At 31.2% G+C, this 18,135-nt stretch overlaps 1 protein-coding gene across 1 annotated transcript in view; it reads right to left on the minus strand.

The window, feature by feature from the left end:
* Positions 1-17,668, minus strand: part of LOC134726950 (caspase-7-like) — a 34,845-nt gene extending 17,177 nt beyond the window's left edge. Inside the window, exons 1-6 of the mRNA XM_063591347.1 lie at positions 17,634-17,668; positions 16,525-16,662; positions 15,791-15,892; positions 13,816-13,917; positions 10,221-10,319; positions 9,506-9,524 (exon numbers count right to left, since the gene is read on the minus strand). The gene's annotated coding sequence lies outside the window, so the exon portion shown is untranslated. The remainder of the gene's footprint in view (positions 1-9,505; positions 9,525-10,220; positions 10,320-13,815; positions 13,918-15,790; positions 15,893-16,524; positions 16,663-17,633) is intronic.
* Positions 17,669-18,135: the final 467 nt, after the last annotated feature.

Raw genomic sequence — 18,135 nt, forward strand, 5'->3', positions numbered from 1 at the left:
CATATATAATCAGCAGATGTATTGATATCATTATATACATATAGTTCTTATATTTTTGGGCATTATGACATTTTTTAAGAAACATCAAATGTTAATTGAGTAGTGCTTGTGTGTTTGTTGTTGGAAAACAAAATGCAACATATATATTCCTTTAATTAGCCTTTGACTTTAATATACATGTAGGTAATTGATCAAGTCGTTTGAGTGACACGCGTGTTTCGAGCATAGTTTTACGTCTCAACTTTTTCATTTGCGATGGTCAAGAAAAGAAAACTGTTGTTATGAAGAAATATATCCAAAAGGTTGGGAACAACCCCTCGAATGAGAGTAGCCCTTCAATGTTATTACTACACATGAAATGAGGGATCAATTTCATATGATAAAAGCTTTTCTTTTGTTGTTAAAACCACTTCTTAGTACAAAAGGGCACATAATTGTTTTTTTATTTTAAAGAAAATTTCTCTACGAACTATACAAATATCATATAATCAAAACATGGCCATTAATTTTGTGCACGGTTGTTTGTCTTTTCTTTTTTTTTGCCAGGGCGTTGATGAGTTTAATAGCCTTTTGTTATCTTCCGCCTTTCTTATAGTGGAGTGACAAATTGGAAAAAGTCTCTTATTTAAAGAGTTTAATAGACCGAAATACCTCACGGCTGACAATTCGCATAAAGATAGAGAAAACATCATACTTTCATTTTAGCCCTGTCGTTGAGTTTTCTCAAGGTCCAGTTTTTTTGTAAAATCGCGTTAAAGTGTGATTTTCGGATTTTTTTCTTGGTCATTTTTAAATCCTGGAGCACTTATAATAAATACCCTAATAAAGATATCATTACAAAATTGGTATCATATGAAAGAGTGATGTATCAGCTTTATTTGACATAAACTTTTTATTATATGAACATATAAATTGAGTTAATTGGACGATTTTCAAATGTATGTAATTGTTTTTTAATCTGCAGTCTGTCAAAGTATATTAATTTTATATATATATATCACCAATAGTAAATTTTCACACAAAAAAGTGGAACAACCAATACGCAATAAGTTTAGGTATATAAATGTTTGATAGAACATACAAATTAACTTTTACAAGCGTTTTTATAAAACTCATCACATAGCAGTATTACTACTCAATTTTCAGTCCAATAAGTCATGTACTAACGTTCCCCTTTTCTATTTCGCCCTGTCATTTGAAATGCAATGAATTTGATATGCATGTTCTTAAGTATTATAAAAAAAAAGAATATATATTTGATGAATAGTTTTGTCTTTGTGCTTAAATTGTAAAGATGTTAAGGGTTAATAACTTTTGAGGCGCTTTCATTCTTGTTTCTCGAAAAGACTAGTTTTAAACCACATTGGAACAACTCCTAAAAATTCCGGAAAACTATTGTCAGTGCTAATTCCATTTGATAAGAACGAATAAAGTAGCGTAGATCGTGTTATTAAACCTTTGGATGTCAAAGAAGAAAACATTTTCATACATTTGAATTAGTGAGAAAAAAATACATGTTTATAACGATGAATCAACTTTCGTCAAAACACGATTCATGAAATAACAATGATTACCAGGTAGGCCATCCAGTGGTGAATTTACTTCATAAATCACTTCAAGGACACGCCGCTTCAACATTAAGCATGTATTGTTAACTTATAGTACTTGATGAAATTAAAAATAATTTGTTTCTGATGCTTCAGATTAATCGCTGCATGATGTTGCTTTTTTAAATACTAATAGAAGGTCTACATGATCATCTGTTAGCAAAAGAAAGAAAAAACCCGTTTCGTTGTCGTATAGTTTGCCAGTTACTTTCCTTTACAGATGATGCATTTTGCGAGAAAAAAATGTGAAAAGCTGTTTACGATCGTTCGAAATTTCAAATTATTTTTTCTTTACAATGTATTCCAAACTCTCTGATAAATATATTGTCTGGAAAGTAGATGACAATTATTTTCAAATGAATAATGATTACAATGCACTCTCATTTGATACTGAAAGGAAACGTATACAGGGAAAACGGTACTATTTATTCTGCCATAGGCGACAATACTAACATTTTCTAAATTTACCAGTTTTTATAATAAAAACTTGGATAAAACAGTTATGTGTGGTGTTTGTACTTTATTACTGCATTCTAAAAATTGAAGCCAAATAGTATCATGACCAATTTCCAACGGAGCTGGTTTATGTTATCCATGCCCACCATCATTTTGCACCAAATTTATGAAATATTGGAAGCCTTTTCGAATAATTCTCTAGAAAATATTTCAATAGGTTTTAAAATTTATATTGTAAATATACAAACTGCAGTTATTCATAGATAAATAAAAAAAATATATTGTACCCTTACATCCAATCACAGCGCTCATAAGTTGACTTCCTTCACCTGTCTTGGGTACACAAAAAGGCCAATCTAATGCTGAGAAAATGTAATACTACCGTTTTCCCTATACGGTGACACAAAGCTATAAAGAATTCTTATGACACCATCAATGCAATACTGGGTTATTGTGGAAACCTTGACTATTATTAATACTTGTATGTCCCCATTACTTAAAGAAACATGGATAATTTTATGTCCCCACCCCTACATGCTGATTTACCTCTTTCTCTACTTCTTTCAGATAAGGCTAAACAAACAACCTGTATCCAACTATATCTTATTTTATTTAAAAATAATGATAAACATTTCTTATTAAACAAATAAAAATGACAATTCCATTCAATTTGTATACATTTTATCCAAGATTTACAACATAAGCATAAATTCAAGATTTTTTCCATTTTTACTACAACATAATTTTCCAAATACTTCATTTTTGTTTCTGAAATTTCAAAGAGTATTTTTAATGCTTAAATATACTGACTGTATTTTACCTTTTATTAATTAATAATTGCTATAACAACACCTATTGTATTTTGTTTGTAGGCATAGATTGAATATGTTTTTATCAAATGTTGGCATAGGTTGAAGACACCAGTATTGGTATTATCCAAAGTCTTATAAGTTTATGTAAAATGGTACAAAAGTTACTGAGATTTGGCCAATGACTGCGTTAAAACCACAATAAGGAAAGTATGTACCATGATTGCCAATTAGACAAATCTCCACAAAAGACCAAATATTACGCATACATTTACAACTATAGGTCACCGTACGGCCTTCAACAATAAACAATGCCCTTACCGCATAGTCAGTAATAAAGGGACCGAATTGACAAATGTAAAACAATTCAAACACGAAAAAAAACGGCATAATTAATGTTCAAAATAATAAACGAACAACAAAATTGTAACAGCAACAAATGACAACATATGAAAAAACAGGCTTCTGACTTAGGACAATGACATAATGTTGCGAGGTTAGAGATGTCAGCGGGCGCCCAACCCTCCCCCTACATCGGACATTGGTATAAAAGAAGATGTGATATGATTGCCAATGGAACAACTCTTCACAAGAGACCAAATGACACAGATATTTACAACTATAAGTTACCCAACGACCTTCAACAATGAGCAAATCCCAAACCACATAGTCAGCTTTTTAAGGCGTCAAAGGGACAATAAGGTTTATTTCAAGTAGGTAGATATATATTGTTCTTCGAGTCATTGAATACAGATCAATTAGAGAGTATAAGAAATGTCTTTGTGCACCTGAGTATAAACATAGTTTGATAAGATTTGTAGGTACATTGTAATTATGCACTATCGCACTACAATGCTTTGGATTTGCAAGAACATTGCGAAATATTTCTAGCCTCTTTTTGCCAATGAACAGATATTGAAAATATATTTCAGGGGTTGCATCATATTAAATTCATGACAGTTGTGTTTATTTCTAATACGGTCTTTTCCTTGGATGTCAAACATCATGCATTGTGATTTTAGACTGGAGGCGTTTCTTTAACCAATGCCACAAGACAGTATTTACATATTCACGACATATGCAACTTTTTAGAATTGCACACTTTATGTCTGGCACACCAACAGCAGCTAGCAGCGACACTTCTTCTCTAATCGAAATTGGCAAAAGACTACGATTACAAGGGGTTTGGGAAAACATGCATGTCATTCTATCTGGTTCTTATATTTACACAAATGTTGCAGTGAAAATCAGTTTACCGCGGATCAAAATGACCACAGAAGCAATGGTCAATCAGTACATGGTTGTCTAAATAAACTCATGATTATTGTCGGCGCCATACAATGACAACCAACTTTTTTTTCTCTAGTATTCCGTTTAATACCTTTACAAACTGATGTGCATAATAATATTGATGTCTAGTGTTAGTGTGTCATAATTACACATAGTCAGCAACCTTTGGGGTGTAATATCCCTGTTAATCTTTGTTTGTAGTTCACCTATTTATCGGGCTTTCAAGTTTGCTATTTATTCCATTGTTTATGGATATAAGAGGATGTGGTTTGAGTTCCAATGAGACAACTCTCCATCAAGGTCATAATTTGTAAAAGTTAACCATTATATGTCAAAGTACGGTCTTCAAAACGGAGCCTTGGCTCACACCGAACAGTAAGGGCTCCAAATATTAGTGTAAAATCATTGCAACGGTCTTATCAATATAAAAAAAACGAGAAACCAGAAATATTATTAAACCATGTCTGTCGTTGTTTTATATAAAAAAAAATAAAAAAAGGAGGGACACATCTTCTCAATGTGATATTGGTTTATAATACTGATTTAATTATATATATAAAACAAACTTCATATACTATAGTGTCATGAACATGAAGACTATTTTTTATAATTGTAACATCATTTTAAGTTTAAATAATCAGTAAAAAAAAATATCATTTTTTTCATAACATCATGGAACGATTGTTAACTTTATGATCCTTTATAGTTCTTATTTCACCTCTGTTTTTTAATCAATTTTAACAAAACTTTCCCAAAAGTATCTTTATAGGTGGCCATATATTATTGCATAGCTAAATCTGTATTTTGAATATTTTTTGTCGATAATTTCCGTAGATAAAGATATTTATTTCAATTTCTAACATGTTGCAAGCGAAGGTATATATCACTAATATCTGGTAATCATGCATACATATGACTAACTGTATTGGTGGAACATTCCTAGCTCATGCTTCCATCGAAAAAAAAATCTCATTTAACATGAGAGACTACCGAGAAATTGTCCAATATGTCTAAACTTTTCGATTTTCTAAATTCCCCCCTTTTGACCTTTGACCACAGTTTTCAAAAATCTGCACCACTTTTACACCCTACGACATGCCCTAATTAAAGGATATTATATCTATCTACAAAATAAGACCAAAATTAGCCATGAGGTATTTCGGTCCATTAAATTTTCAAATTTTCCTTATTTGTCACCGTACTAATAATCAATAAGTTTGATAATGAGTGAATTACTGAAATTTTTACCAGAGATCTTTCTGTTACCGTATAGTATTTTTTCGACTGTCAACTTAATTTCAATAACTGTTATGACAAGGTTTAATTGTCGTACCACAATCTCGTTCTCTTTCTCCGAATGTGACCTACTGAATTAAACTTTTCCCATGGTGTTTACTTCCAAAGTCAACTCTTCAGGTGACACATTTTGAGAAATATGTGCTTATCCTTTCAGAGCACCTGTGATCGCCTCCACTCTTTGGTGGGGTTAGTATTGTTAAGTTCTTTTTTCATTTTGTATGTTTTATACAGTTGTTTTGTATATCACTAATATCTGGTAATCATGCATACATATTCCTAACTGTATTGGTGGAACATTCCTAGCGCATGCTTCAATCGAAAAAAAAATCTCATTTAACATGAGAGACTACCGAGAAATTGTCCAAAATGTCTGAAATGTTCGATTTTCTAAATTCCCCCCTTTTGACCTTTGACCACAGTTTTCAAAAATCTGCACCACTTTGACACCCTACGACATGTCCTAATTAAAGGATATTATATCTATCTACAAAATAAGACCAAAATTAGCCATGAGGTATTTCGGTCCATTAAATTTTCAAATTTTCCTTATTTGTCACCGTACTAATAATCAATAAGTTTGATAATGAGTGAATTACTGAAATTTTTACCAGAGATCTTTCTGTTACCGTATAGTATTTTTTCGACTGTCAACTTAATTTCAATAACTGTTATGACAAGGTTTAATTGTCGTACCAAAATCTCGTTCTCTTTCTCCGAATGTGAACCTACTGAATTAAACTTTTCCCATGGTGTTTACTTCCAAAGTCAACACTTCAGGTGACACATTTTGAGAAAAATGTGCTTATCCTTTCAGAGCACCTGTGATCGCCTCCACTCTTTGGTGGGGTTAGTATTGTTAAGTTCTTTTTTCATTTTGTATGTTTTATACACTTGTTTTGTCACAGCACTCATTAAATAAGCAAATGAAACAAAAATACGAATCATGGAGAAAAATATTTTTTTCAAGTTCTACTAGTGTAAATATGTATGATAAATACAAAGAAATACATAACCTACTCATTTCTACCAAGATGAGATCAACACAAAAATATGTTCATAGTAATGTGATGACCATGAATCAACAAGAATTGAAAAGGATGGTAATTATAATTCCATTTTCATTCTCATTTTGATAATGTATGTCGTTGGGGGTGGAGAACTAGATGTTTTGCTATTGCAATAGTAATACAATCCAGAAATAAGTTCTCAATTAGTCATTGTGGAAAAAAAACTTTTATATTTTCTCAAAAGGAAAGTTAATAATGTATATTTGAACATGTGTTCGGTAATTAAAATCAGGATGGTACCAATTTAAAGTGTTTACCAAAATTACCAATTAGATCAAGGAAGAAAACGCCGTTGTCATAAAAGACGAACAGTATTTTAAACTTGACTGTAAACACAACGGGTGACTGTTTTTGCCTACTTGATCAAGTTAATTGATAAAAGAGAGTGAAAGACAAACAAGGAAAATAGTTGTTATACTAGTATATGGGGATTTCTAGAACAAATCTGGTTACGTTATATATTAGTTTAGTCAGATGAAAATGATTATCTGCTTCATTATACGAAGACTGAGTGATTATAGATAATACATTAGTAATAAGGCACTCTTTAAAAAATAAAGATTCTACCAATACATCAAGTTTGTTCCAATTTTTCTCCACTGGAGATTTTAATATTCAAAGCGCCAGACAATTGAACTGTTGAAAACTGAAGAAATTTCACAATACTCGAGTTGTAGTGGTGGAATCTGTTTCACTAATGAATTTTAAACGATATATAAACAAAGGATATTCTCCCTTTTTTTGCCGTATTTGGCACAACTTTTTGGAATTTTTGGTCCTCAATGCTCTTCAACTTTGTATATGTTTTGGCTTTTTCACTATTTTGATCTGAGCGTCACTGATGAGTCTTATGTAGACGAAACGCGCGTCTGGCGTATGAAATTATAATCCTGGTACTTTTGATAACTATTTACACCACTGGGTCGATGCCACTGCTGGTGGACGTTTCGTCCCCGAGGGTATCACCAGCCCAGTAGTCAGCACTTCGGTGTTGACATGAATATCAATTAAATGGTCATTTTTATAAATTTTCTGTTTACAAAACTTTGAACTTTTCGAAAAACTAAGGATTTTCTTACCCCAGGAGGAGATTATCTTAGCCGTATTTGGCACATTTTTTTGGAATTTTGGTCCTCAATGCTCTTCAACTTTGAATATGTTTTGGCTTTTTCACTATTTTGATCTGAGCGTCACTGATGAGTCTTATGTAGACGAAACGCGCGTCTGGCGTATGAAATTATAATCCTGGTACTTTTGATAACTATTTAACGATTTGTGATATATGTAATTATATCAGGCATTGTCACCTTGTTTATGACGTCACAATAAAAAATCGGATGAAACCAATACACTAGAGAAGAAAAATATGTTTCTCACGCCGATCGAGAAAAGTGAAAAAGCAGGAATATCAGAAAAGAGAAACATGTAACAATTTAGTTAGTGGTAATCATTATTCAGTATCATCACGGGGGTGGGGGGGGTCTCTTCCTATGTGAAGGTGTATACAGATGTGCCGCTGTATTGGGTCCCTTTTTTACACATCAAATATATCAATAGGTTGCGATTTCATCAAGGTAATATGCTTATGGTCAATAATTTTCATCTTTTGATAAGATTTTTGTATAAATGCTGTTTTTATTCGTTTTTGGTGCGTTTGGTTATTTGATTTTGCGATGTGATTATGGATTTTCCGAATTGATTTTCCTCTAAGTTCAGTATATTTGTGATTTTAATTTTTATCATTAAAAATCAAGTCAAGATTTAAAAAAATATCTATGTGATAACTGAAGAACATAAAAATTGGTTATGATTTTGCCTTGAAACGTGTTTATAGGTCAGGATTTCACAAGTCTACAATATATGAATCACATCTGTACCCAAAAACCCATGTTATATTTGCTTTGTTTTATATAATGATTTCAAATGTATGAAATGTAATTGCACCGTTAAAACATTTTTTAATTAATTCCCTACTTTCCCATTTAGTAGAATATTCATATCATAAAAAACACCAAGGTTGTGTATAGAAGTATGTTCACGACCTTTGGAATGTTGAATTTAATTTCTTATGTAGGATAAGCCCCATACTATCTACAAGTTAATTATCGCAACAGCTCTTTTATGAGTCTGTATGTTGTCTGTTAAAAGTGATGACAATATCATATGGTCAAGTTAAGTTTTGAATTTTCTAATGAAAGCAGTATCGCCTTGATTGATTGGTGTTCCTCTCAATTTGCAGTTACAAACAGTAGTTTACGATGCTCTTTTATCATTTTGAGTTTTAAAATAAACAATGACGTAAACGCATGAATGTCAAAAGGATGCATCGACAGTGTCTGGAATATAACAGTTAATTTACTTGTCTTCTGATGTGTGTGAACTTTTATTTTCGCAATTTGAAAAAGGACTTTCCGTTTACATTTTCCTTGGTTTTCATTATTTTTGTTTTTTTTCTTCCTTTTTTCAATGCATGCATCACCCGATATGCGAATCAACACTTAAAATATCAAAATGGATGAGAATAACAGACAACGGTAAAATTACAGACCAAACAATTGTTATGGCATTTTAGCCAGTGAGTTGAGAACATATTGAAACTGCCAATTATTTCGTGATTGTGATCCTAAAACGTTTTTAGTACCGACATCAGTGGTACTTCACCATAACTCTGTTGTGGATTTTTTTACTGAACAAGAGGGACGATCGCAGCTTGATTAATTGAATGACGTTGGTAAAGTGACATAAAAAAGGACGGAAAAAAAAACACAAACCTCAATTTAAGTTTAAAAAGGTGAAAAAAAATGGTTTAGGAAGATAGCATGTGGTGAACAATAAAAAAGGTTACATACAAATGCATATGAATAAGCAGAAGAGTGAAGAAATAAACATATTACAGGTTATAACAGGAAAACATGAAGGTTTTGAAAGGACATTATTTAAAATGAAACTAATGTTTGTAAAACATAGACATACACACCTGCTAGACAAATAATCTTCTGAAAAGACATTCAAAAATGGCAAACATTTGGCACATAAAAAAAGTAAATGATTGACAATCATTCCCACTAAATAAATATAACAAATGGTAATTTAATCAATTAAAGTATTCGATACTCAAGACAAATTCTATTAACAGGCAGCAAATATTGAATAAATGCTGCGTACTATATACCCTGGCCCTAAATACTTATTTAAAACTATGTTGAAACATCAAACTGTTTAATAGTAAGCAACAGCTAGTGGTTTGTTTTATTTTGTCCTTATCATATCATTATATTAGAAGTAACGGATATGAAACAAGAATGTGTCCATAGTACACGGATGCCCCACTCGCACTATCATTTTCTATGTATAGTGGACCATGGAATTGGGGTAAAAACTCTAATTTGGCATTAAAATTAGAAGGATCATATCACAGGGAACATGTATACTAATTTTCAAGTTGTTTGAAATTCAACTTCATTCAAAACTACCTTGACCAAAAACTTCAACTTGAAGTGGGACGAACGGACGGGCTAACAGACGGACGGACGCACAGACCAGAAAACGTAATGCCCCTACTATCGTAGGTGGGGCATAAAAATAGTAAAAGACATATATTTGCTCTGCGGAAAACATTTCAGCATGTTTGGTTTGATTCTTATTCCTAAATCCTACTGAATAATTTTAAACATTGCGCTAAAGAAACTAACCTGGTCGACGAGGCAGCTCTCTATTCTGAGAAAAAGGTTCCGTAAACGTTGTAGACCTTGATGTTGCGTTGCTTTTCTTGCTATTTGGTCTACTAAGAACTGGAAAAGAAAAAGTGTTCATAGTTGAAGTTTTGTGATTTACAACAAACTTTTGATAACGAACACGAAGAATAGTAGCAGTATTTTTATGTTGCTTGCAAAATGTCGAATAAAGGAACAGAGTTCCAATGTTCCCGGCGTATTTTCTCTATCCAAGGTGTAAGGTAAATCAATAAAAAAAAGCTTTTGTTATTCAAAACTTTTTTGATTATCTAAGACAAATGAAAGAATCGGAGTAAATGTAATGCAGTTTCAGTTATAATCAATTTCAAGGGCATTACAATTTTTCGTTATTGTCAAAAACATTGCTGATTTAAAACTTTGATATAATTTTCATACAATTCTGGCCAGAACTGTAAACATTGAAGCGTTAACAATGCAATTTCTCTATTACAAGAGGCATTTATTTATTTTAAATTATAATTGATCGGCACTAATTTTCGATTTTTTCCCGAGACATAAGGGATATTATCCTGTTATATAAATTTCATAAAATTCGAGCAAGAATATTTTAGTGTAGACACTTGTTGGGCCTTACAGAGTGAACAGACATACCATGACATTTAGACTAACAACAGTTTACAAAATACTACATAAAACTAAAAATTGGTTACCAACATTCCCTTCAGAAAAGCTTTTAAACTTGTTTTTAATTGTTTAATATACAAAAGAAATTTTATTTGTAAAATCCCATAAAAAAAACAAAGCAAAACCAATAAACAGCTGCTCCATTAGCGCTATGTACGCCCGTCGCGTTTTCAATGAATAAAGCTCAAGAAATTCTCAATGTCAAATAAGAAAGGAGTAGATTCAGTAAGACCCTTTTTTTGGCCCCAAAATATAGAAGTTTTTCAAAATTGTTTAAAAATAAACCTTTCGCAATTTATTGGAAAGTATAATACTTTTGTTACATTACTTTTGGCGTTTTATGGCAAAAAATACTCATGTATCGGACACTACTATCATATAAAATTCATGCTTAATTACCAAAATCTTCATGATTTTAGCATTTGAGTTAATTTAAAGCGGGTTCCGTCTAATATGGAAGTGGCCGAGTTTGTGTTCCTTCAGTAAAGGATATAAATCGATAATTCTGTTAAATATTGTTTTACACGTCGAAAAAGGTGAAAAATCCAAGCAAAATAAACTTTTGCTAAGATTTTTGTTTACGTCTGAAAATTGTTTTGTGGGCAACTTTCTTTCCATTAATTTTTTTCCTTTATCTTAATTATTTACCGTCACACCTTCAAATGCGTTTTGTGTTTCAAAAGAGACACACGATGGAAGTATACTCTTAATGCAAAAAACGAAGACAGAGACTGTGATGTCGTTATTAGTGATTATTTTGTTTCTAAACTATGGATTTATTTAAAATGCGTATCAAGATATGTTTGATGTCAGTGTGGATTACAAAGAGTCCTCTCCTATTAGTTTCTTGATTCTTCTCGGGTTTTATTTTTTACTAGGTGAATGACAAATCGTTGGAAAAAAGAAATACATAAAAGCAACAAAAAACAAGACATACAAAATGCATAATCAACCGATTGAATAAGTGCTTAAGGAGACAACTCAAAACATGAGTAAAATGGCTTTGCTATAAGTATTGGTAGTGTTAAAATCAATTTGAAAGTGATTTTGTTTACTCAAGAAACCGTTTAAAGAGTGAAAAATTATTGTAACTGAAGGTAACTTTGAAAGAAAATAAAAATTGTAATTGTCATTTGTTCTTTGGCTTTTTTTGTCACATGATGAAAACAATTGACGCAATTGATAGTTTTTTTCAGTGATTTGACTATCATTTACCTGTCAGACTCAGTTATGCTACTTCCAAATGTCCAATATTTTTAAGAAAGAGGAGGGTTATTCTTAAACATATTGGACTGTTAAAGGTAACATAATGGTTTCTTACAAGTATATGAAAGTCCAATTAGTGAAATAAAGAACGGATCCCACAATAGAATGACGTCACAACAATGTTTTAATTATATTTAAATTTAAGTTGTATTTAATTATAATACATAACATATATAAATGTTGAGTATGAACACGGTTGCGGCCAATTTCAATGTTGACAAAAACCATCTGAAAAGTGACATATTATGGCATATTTGATAGATCTTTGAATTTGGCCGTCTTTAAAGACTAAATTAGTTCCAATCTTTAACATAAACTAGTTGAATCTACTAAAGTAGACACTGAAGGGTTTAGAAAGTGTCTAAAATCTTTCATCAGATGATTCTAAAGTTTTAGGCTAAAATCGGCTTACTGCTTTATTAAACTCTAAAGAAAGCTTAAATCAATTAAATCAATAGAATAGATTAAAAACAATTCACAAATGTTTTATGAGAACTGCTGGAAAATTCCCCATTTTTAAATGAATCAAACCCAACAACTAGAAAACGTAAAATCTGAAAGTTATGAAAATCAAAAGGGAGCTGACGTCAATAGATATAAAATATTCACCAAAGATTGCATGAGACTTGCTGAAAGAACTTTTGAGTTCCTGTAAAAAAAAATTGGAAAATCCCCCCTTTTTTTTCTTTTTTTTTTTAATATTAAACATATTATATTAACAATCACCTGTTACATCAACCCTCAGTTGCCCAGGGAAGCAACTAAGAGGGCCCCAATTTTTACAGTCTCATTTGTCGGGGGAAAAGCAAATGAGAAAAAAATCTCCCACAATAAATCTTTAACATTGACCTTTATAAATAATTTCTATCCTTGTACAAATGACATTTTGTACATGTACCTGCAACCATTATCGATCTATATATATATACCTCTCACCATATATAATTATTTGAATAAAGTATGTTTTTTTATCTTTACTTATTTCTCATAAAGGCTACCTGTATTTAATAAGCAGTTTCAATTTTATCGCACATCAAGTCTTTTGTTATGTTAATTTCAATTACATTCAATTTCTGGTCGAGTGTTCATTTACCACGTGCGATTTGTTAAATGGATGTGTAGTTCATTCATAAAAAAAAATGAATTATTGATTTTGATTCCCTTTAATTTCAAGGATATGGTGAGTAAATATAGTTTATAATGCAATGACCTGACCACGCAAAATATATATTTATATACGAAAATAGTCACACATAGTAGAAAAGGCTTCGATTTTCGTATTCGGATTAAGATATTTGAGCAAAATTTGCATTTCAAGTTTTATCATATTTAAAATCACCGATTTACTTATCCATTTCAAATCCCTCTTTTTTAAATAAATAAAACACTGTACTCGGAAATGTAAAATCGAAAATGTATAAACATCGAAAAGGAGGTCATATTAATTGATATAAACAATTCACCAAAATTTCCTGCAAATTTTAGAAAGCTTTTTTAAGTTATTGTGCGAAAATGGGAAAATTCCCTTTTATATAACATATAAAACCCCATAACTCGTAAATTTCAAATCTAAAATTTATATATAAAAACAAACGAAGTATTAATGTTAATGCATGCACACAATATGAATTCATAAACTTACTAGGTTTCAGAGTTGCTGTTGTACTTGGATCACAGAACAGTATATCATATAATGCAGATCGAGAGGTTCCGTTGCTTTTTCTACTGCTATTTCTGCTTAGATCTGTAAATACCAACGATTCTAAAAATCTACTATTGTACGTATTATTTTATTTGTCATGTATTTCTTTACTGTTAAGTATATTTGTCTTAATATCTATTAGATATGGCTCTGTGCCTATACATCCCGTCATTTTGCTATGTTATATTTTTTTTTAGTTTTATCTTCCATCTTTGCTAATGTGCTTTGTCTAGATGGCTTTTGGTGTTTTTTGTTAAAATATTTGTTTGTTTTTTATATTGATTAAAAGTATATCACCATTTTGACTGCTGTACCTATATGTTTGACAGTCTACCTATCATGTTTGTTCGTTTTGCGTACATGTCCTAGTCAATATAATGGAATTTTAGCTATAAACTAGGTTTGATAAACCAAATTGTATATAACTTAAGAAAATGCCTACAGCAAGCCAGTAATATGACAGTTGTTATGCATTTGTTTGTTGTGTTTAAGCCATTTGATTAGGGTTTTGATTTTTCTGCGGAGTTCGTTTTTTATTTGTTATATATCTTTTTACTTGGAACTGTACGAAAAATAGTCATAGTAGAAGGTTTGTAATTCACAATTGTGTTCAGATTAAAATTCCATAAAAAATTTATGGCAGGAACACGAATGGATGATTTATATGTTGCTTGCTTCATATTGGAAAGCAAACAGTTAATCCATTAGCAGGACGAAATAAAATTGAGAATGGAAATGGGGAATGTGTCAAAGAGACAACAACCAGACGAAAGAGCACTAAATAGCCGAAGGACACAATGGGTCTTCAATACAGCAAGTTAATCCCGCACCCAGAGAAAAGATATGTAAGATATCATATCAAAGAGAAATTATGTCAAATACCAGTCAAAAGAATAGAAGTATGAAAATATAAAAGGTGGACCAAAAAAATCAGAGTTGACACAAAACCACAATAAAGAAGGACATAGTTAAAAGAAGAAAAAACAATACAAAAAGACTTAATAACTGTTTTAAAGTTCAACTCCCTCAGGTAATACTCTAATGCTGTAGAAAGGAAAATAAGAACAAGTGAAAACGGTCGCGTCAATCTTTTTTTGAATCCATTGATACCAATGGGACAGTAAAGACAAAACAAAGCACGCCATGGTAGATAGGATAAAAACTAATTAACCGAATAGATAACCGCAAACCAAAAGGTTGATTTTTTTGTTTTTAAATATACTGGTCATTATATGAAACTATACAAGGCAATGTATTGTCCGTATATAATGAAATTGAATGCATTGTACCAAAGTAAATAATTGTTCAATTGATAAAATTTTACATATTGTTTTCCGTATCAAAACCTTTGATATATGGCAAAAACCTGATTTTCTTTTTTAATTTTTGTTATTTAAAAAATTCGTATTTTTTACCAAGAACTAAAAATCAAAAACTGTAGCATGGTCTATTAAAAAAATTGGACTGTCTTTCAGACATTTGAGTACTTAATTATCATTTCTGAAATTAAGTGCAGACTTTTGTCAGCATTTTCTGCCAAATCAAATTGACCCCTGTGTTTAATTACTAGGTATTTTCTAGCTTTCCAATTTAATCAGATTATTTTAATCATATTCATTTGCTTTGATACTTTTTGTTCGATAATTTAACAGTTTTTTTCTATTTATTATATTATATAATGATTGGAGTTCAGACTGATGTATCGTTTCTGGGCTGGTGATACCCTCGTAAATTAGAGGTACAAAACAAACCATTACAACATAAACCAACACACTACCCTCCCAACTAAACATACATTCTATTTAGTTTAAAGAGTCACAGAAAAAAAGAAGCAAAACCCCAAAACATAACACGTGAAAAAAACCATCATCTATTAATGTAAACGCATGAACAACACATACATCTATAAACTTACTAGTTTTTAAAGCTAATGTAGAACTTTGATCAGAGAAAGGTGCGCTATATATCGCAGATCGTAAGGTTGCATTACTTTTTCTACTGCTATTCCTGCTTAGATCTGTAAATACCAACGATATCAAAAACGAAACAGTTATAAGAATCAACATTTTAAATGTTTGTGTCACTTTGGTCTTTTGTGGATAGTTGTCTCATTGGCAATCGAACCACATCTTTTTTTTATATTTTAAAGTATGTTATGGTCATAACAGTTAAAAGTTAGAAGACATATTCATTCCCACACTCCTTTCTTTAAATATATGTTTTGAATTCAGCTATTAAAAATAGTTCTTATAAATTTTCATAATACTTGAGTTTTAAGCCGAATGCGACTGCCACTAGTTATGGTTTGTCTGTCTCACTGCGTGATATATCATTTCACATGATTTCTTTCGTGTGTGCGTCACACAGTCATAGCGGGAAGGGAAAAAGAAGTGGAAAGTCTGAGCTAAAATTGCTAAAAAGAACTGTTGTTATGAGAATAAACCAGATAGTTTCATCTTACAGCAATAAAATAAAGGCATGAAGTAAATGTCAGATTATTGAAATGAAACAAATCACTCCTGAAAGTGGAAATGAATATTCGCAAAAAGATAAAACGACAGGATATACGCGAAAAATTAAGAGATACGGATTTCAAACAAAACACATAAAGAAAATTTTATCTTCAATTTAGAAACACAAAACTCATACTGTCTCTTTTCTGCTTAGCCAAGAAACCTTTACGTTCCACATGTAGCTCTGGGATTTCTTGGTATACGGCTTTATCATCATCCAATGGTATGTTTCCAGGAACATGTGTTCTCTGGGGAATGAAGCCATATTTTGAATCTGTTCAAAAAGAATTAAAAACTTTTATGTATTAATACTGTGCAATTGCAGCAAAAATATTTTCTTTTGGCAGAGATTTTCAAAATCAAAATCACTGTTGTAGGTGTGTTTGCATTATTAATACATGTGTTCTATGCACATTAAACCAAACATCGAAATGTAAATTTCTTTGCATTAAAAAAAAATGAAATACAAAATTGATTGTTGAGACCAGTTGACTAATTGATTAAAGCTTGCTTAACATTGAGTAACAGTTTTTTATGCATATTTATGACAAGAAATATTAACAACTAATACAGTATGCATGATCTGCAAGGTATTCACGGACAGATCCAGCCATTTAAAAAGGGGGTGTTCCCAAACCAGGACAAAAGGGGGGTTCAAACTATATGTCCCCATTCAAATGCATTGATCGTCCAAAAAAGGGGGATTCCAATCCCCGGAACCCTCCCCTGGTATTAAAACAGGAATGAAGAACAGGAAATTCAAATTGCCACTAGATAACTATGGAATGTTGGATATGAGCATAAAATTGCTAAATGCAACTGTCCAAGTAAGGACCCGTCAATATGTAATAACATAAATCCTTAAAAATGTGAGGAAACCACTTTGGTCATATTTCTATACCCCCAGTCTGTATATGAATACTTCTTTAAAGGAACAAACATCAATTGAATTTACCAAATATAAAAAATTAAAAAAAAACTGTACAAGAATGTTAAATGAACCAAATACTGGTCAGAGACAAAAAATATGATATGCATTGAAATTATCGAGTCGTTGGATATTCCTATTAATGTTTTTCAGCACTTTCCCGTTTATAAACAAATAATCCAAGAACTGGAAAGTAAAGAAAACGATTTTACATACCAGATTTAAATGGTGTTGGTGTCAACTTTCCCTTGTAATGCTTTATGCATGTTAACTTTTAGGCAATATCATTTTCTCATAGAAAAATACCATAACTTTACCTTTCTTTTTTGTCTCCTTACTTCGTGATGAACAAGTCTGAAATTAGATATTGAAGCTTTTCAAATAACTCACAAATTGTATTGTTAAGAATAATGAGGAAAACCTGCAATTCAAATATTTTAAATTACACGAACTTACTACTAATAACACCGTGTTTTACGTCTAAATTCATAGATAGGGACAGTTCCTCTTTACTGTAACTCAAGAACAAGGAACAGTAAATAAGTTCTGTCAATGATATCGCTCAAAAATTGCATATTATAATTTTGCCTTGTTAAATCTTAATTGCAAATCTAAATTGAAATTAATATATTGCATTCATCTCTTTTATTGCCTCAAATATTACTGGTAAAATTCACTCAAAATCGTTTAACATAAATTTTGTATTCATAGCATATATAGTTAGCGATTTTTTTTTCATAAAATCTCCAAGTTTAAATTCATTGATCTTTTAAAAAAAAAAAAGTACGTTCTTGATTCCATGCATCGTATATTATTTAT

This window comes from Mytilus trossulus, chromosome 7 (assembly GCF_036588685.1).
Source record: "Mytilus trossulus isolate FHL-02 chromosome 7, PNRI_Mtr1.1.1.hap1, whole genome shotgun sequence".
In the NCBI taxonomy this organism is placed as follows: domain Eukaryota; kingdom Metazoa; phylum Mollusca; class Bivalvia; order Mytilida; family Mytilidae; genus Mytilus; species Mytilus trossulus.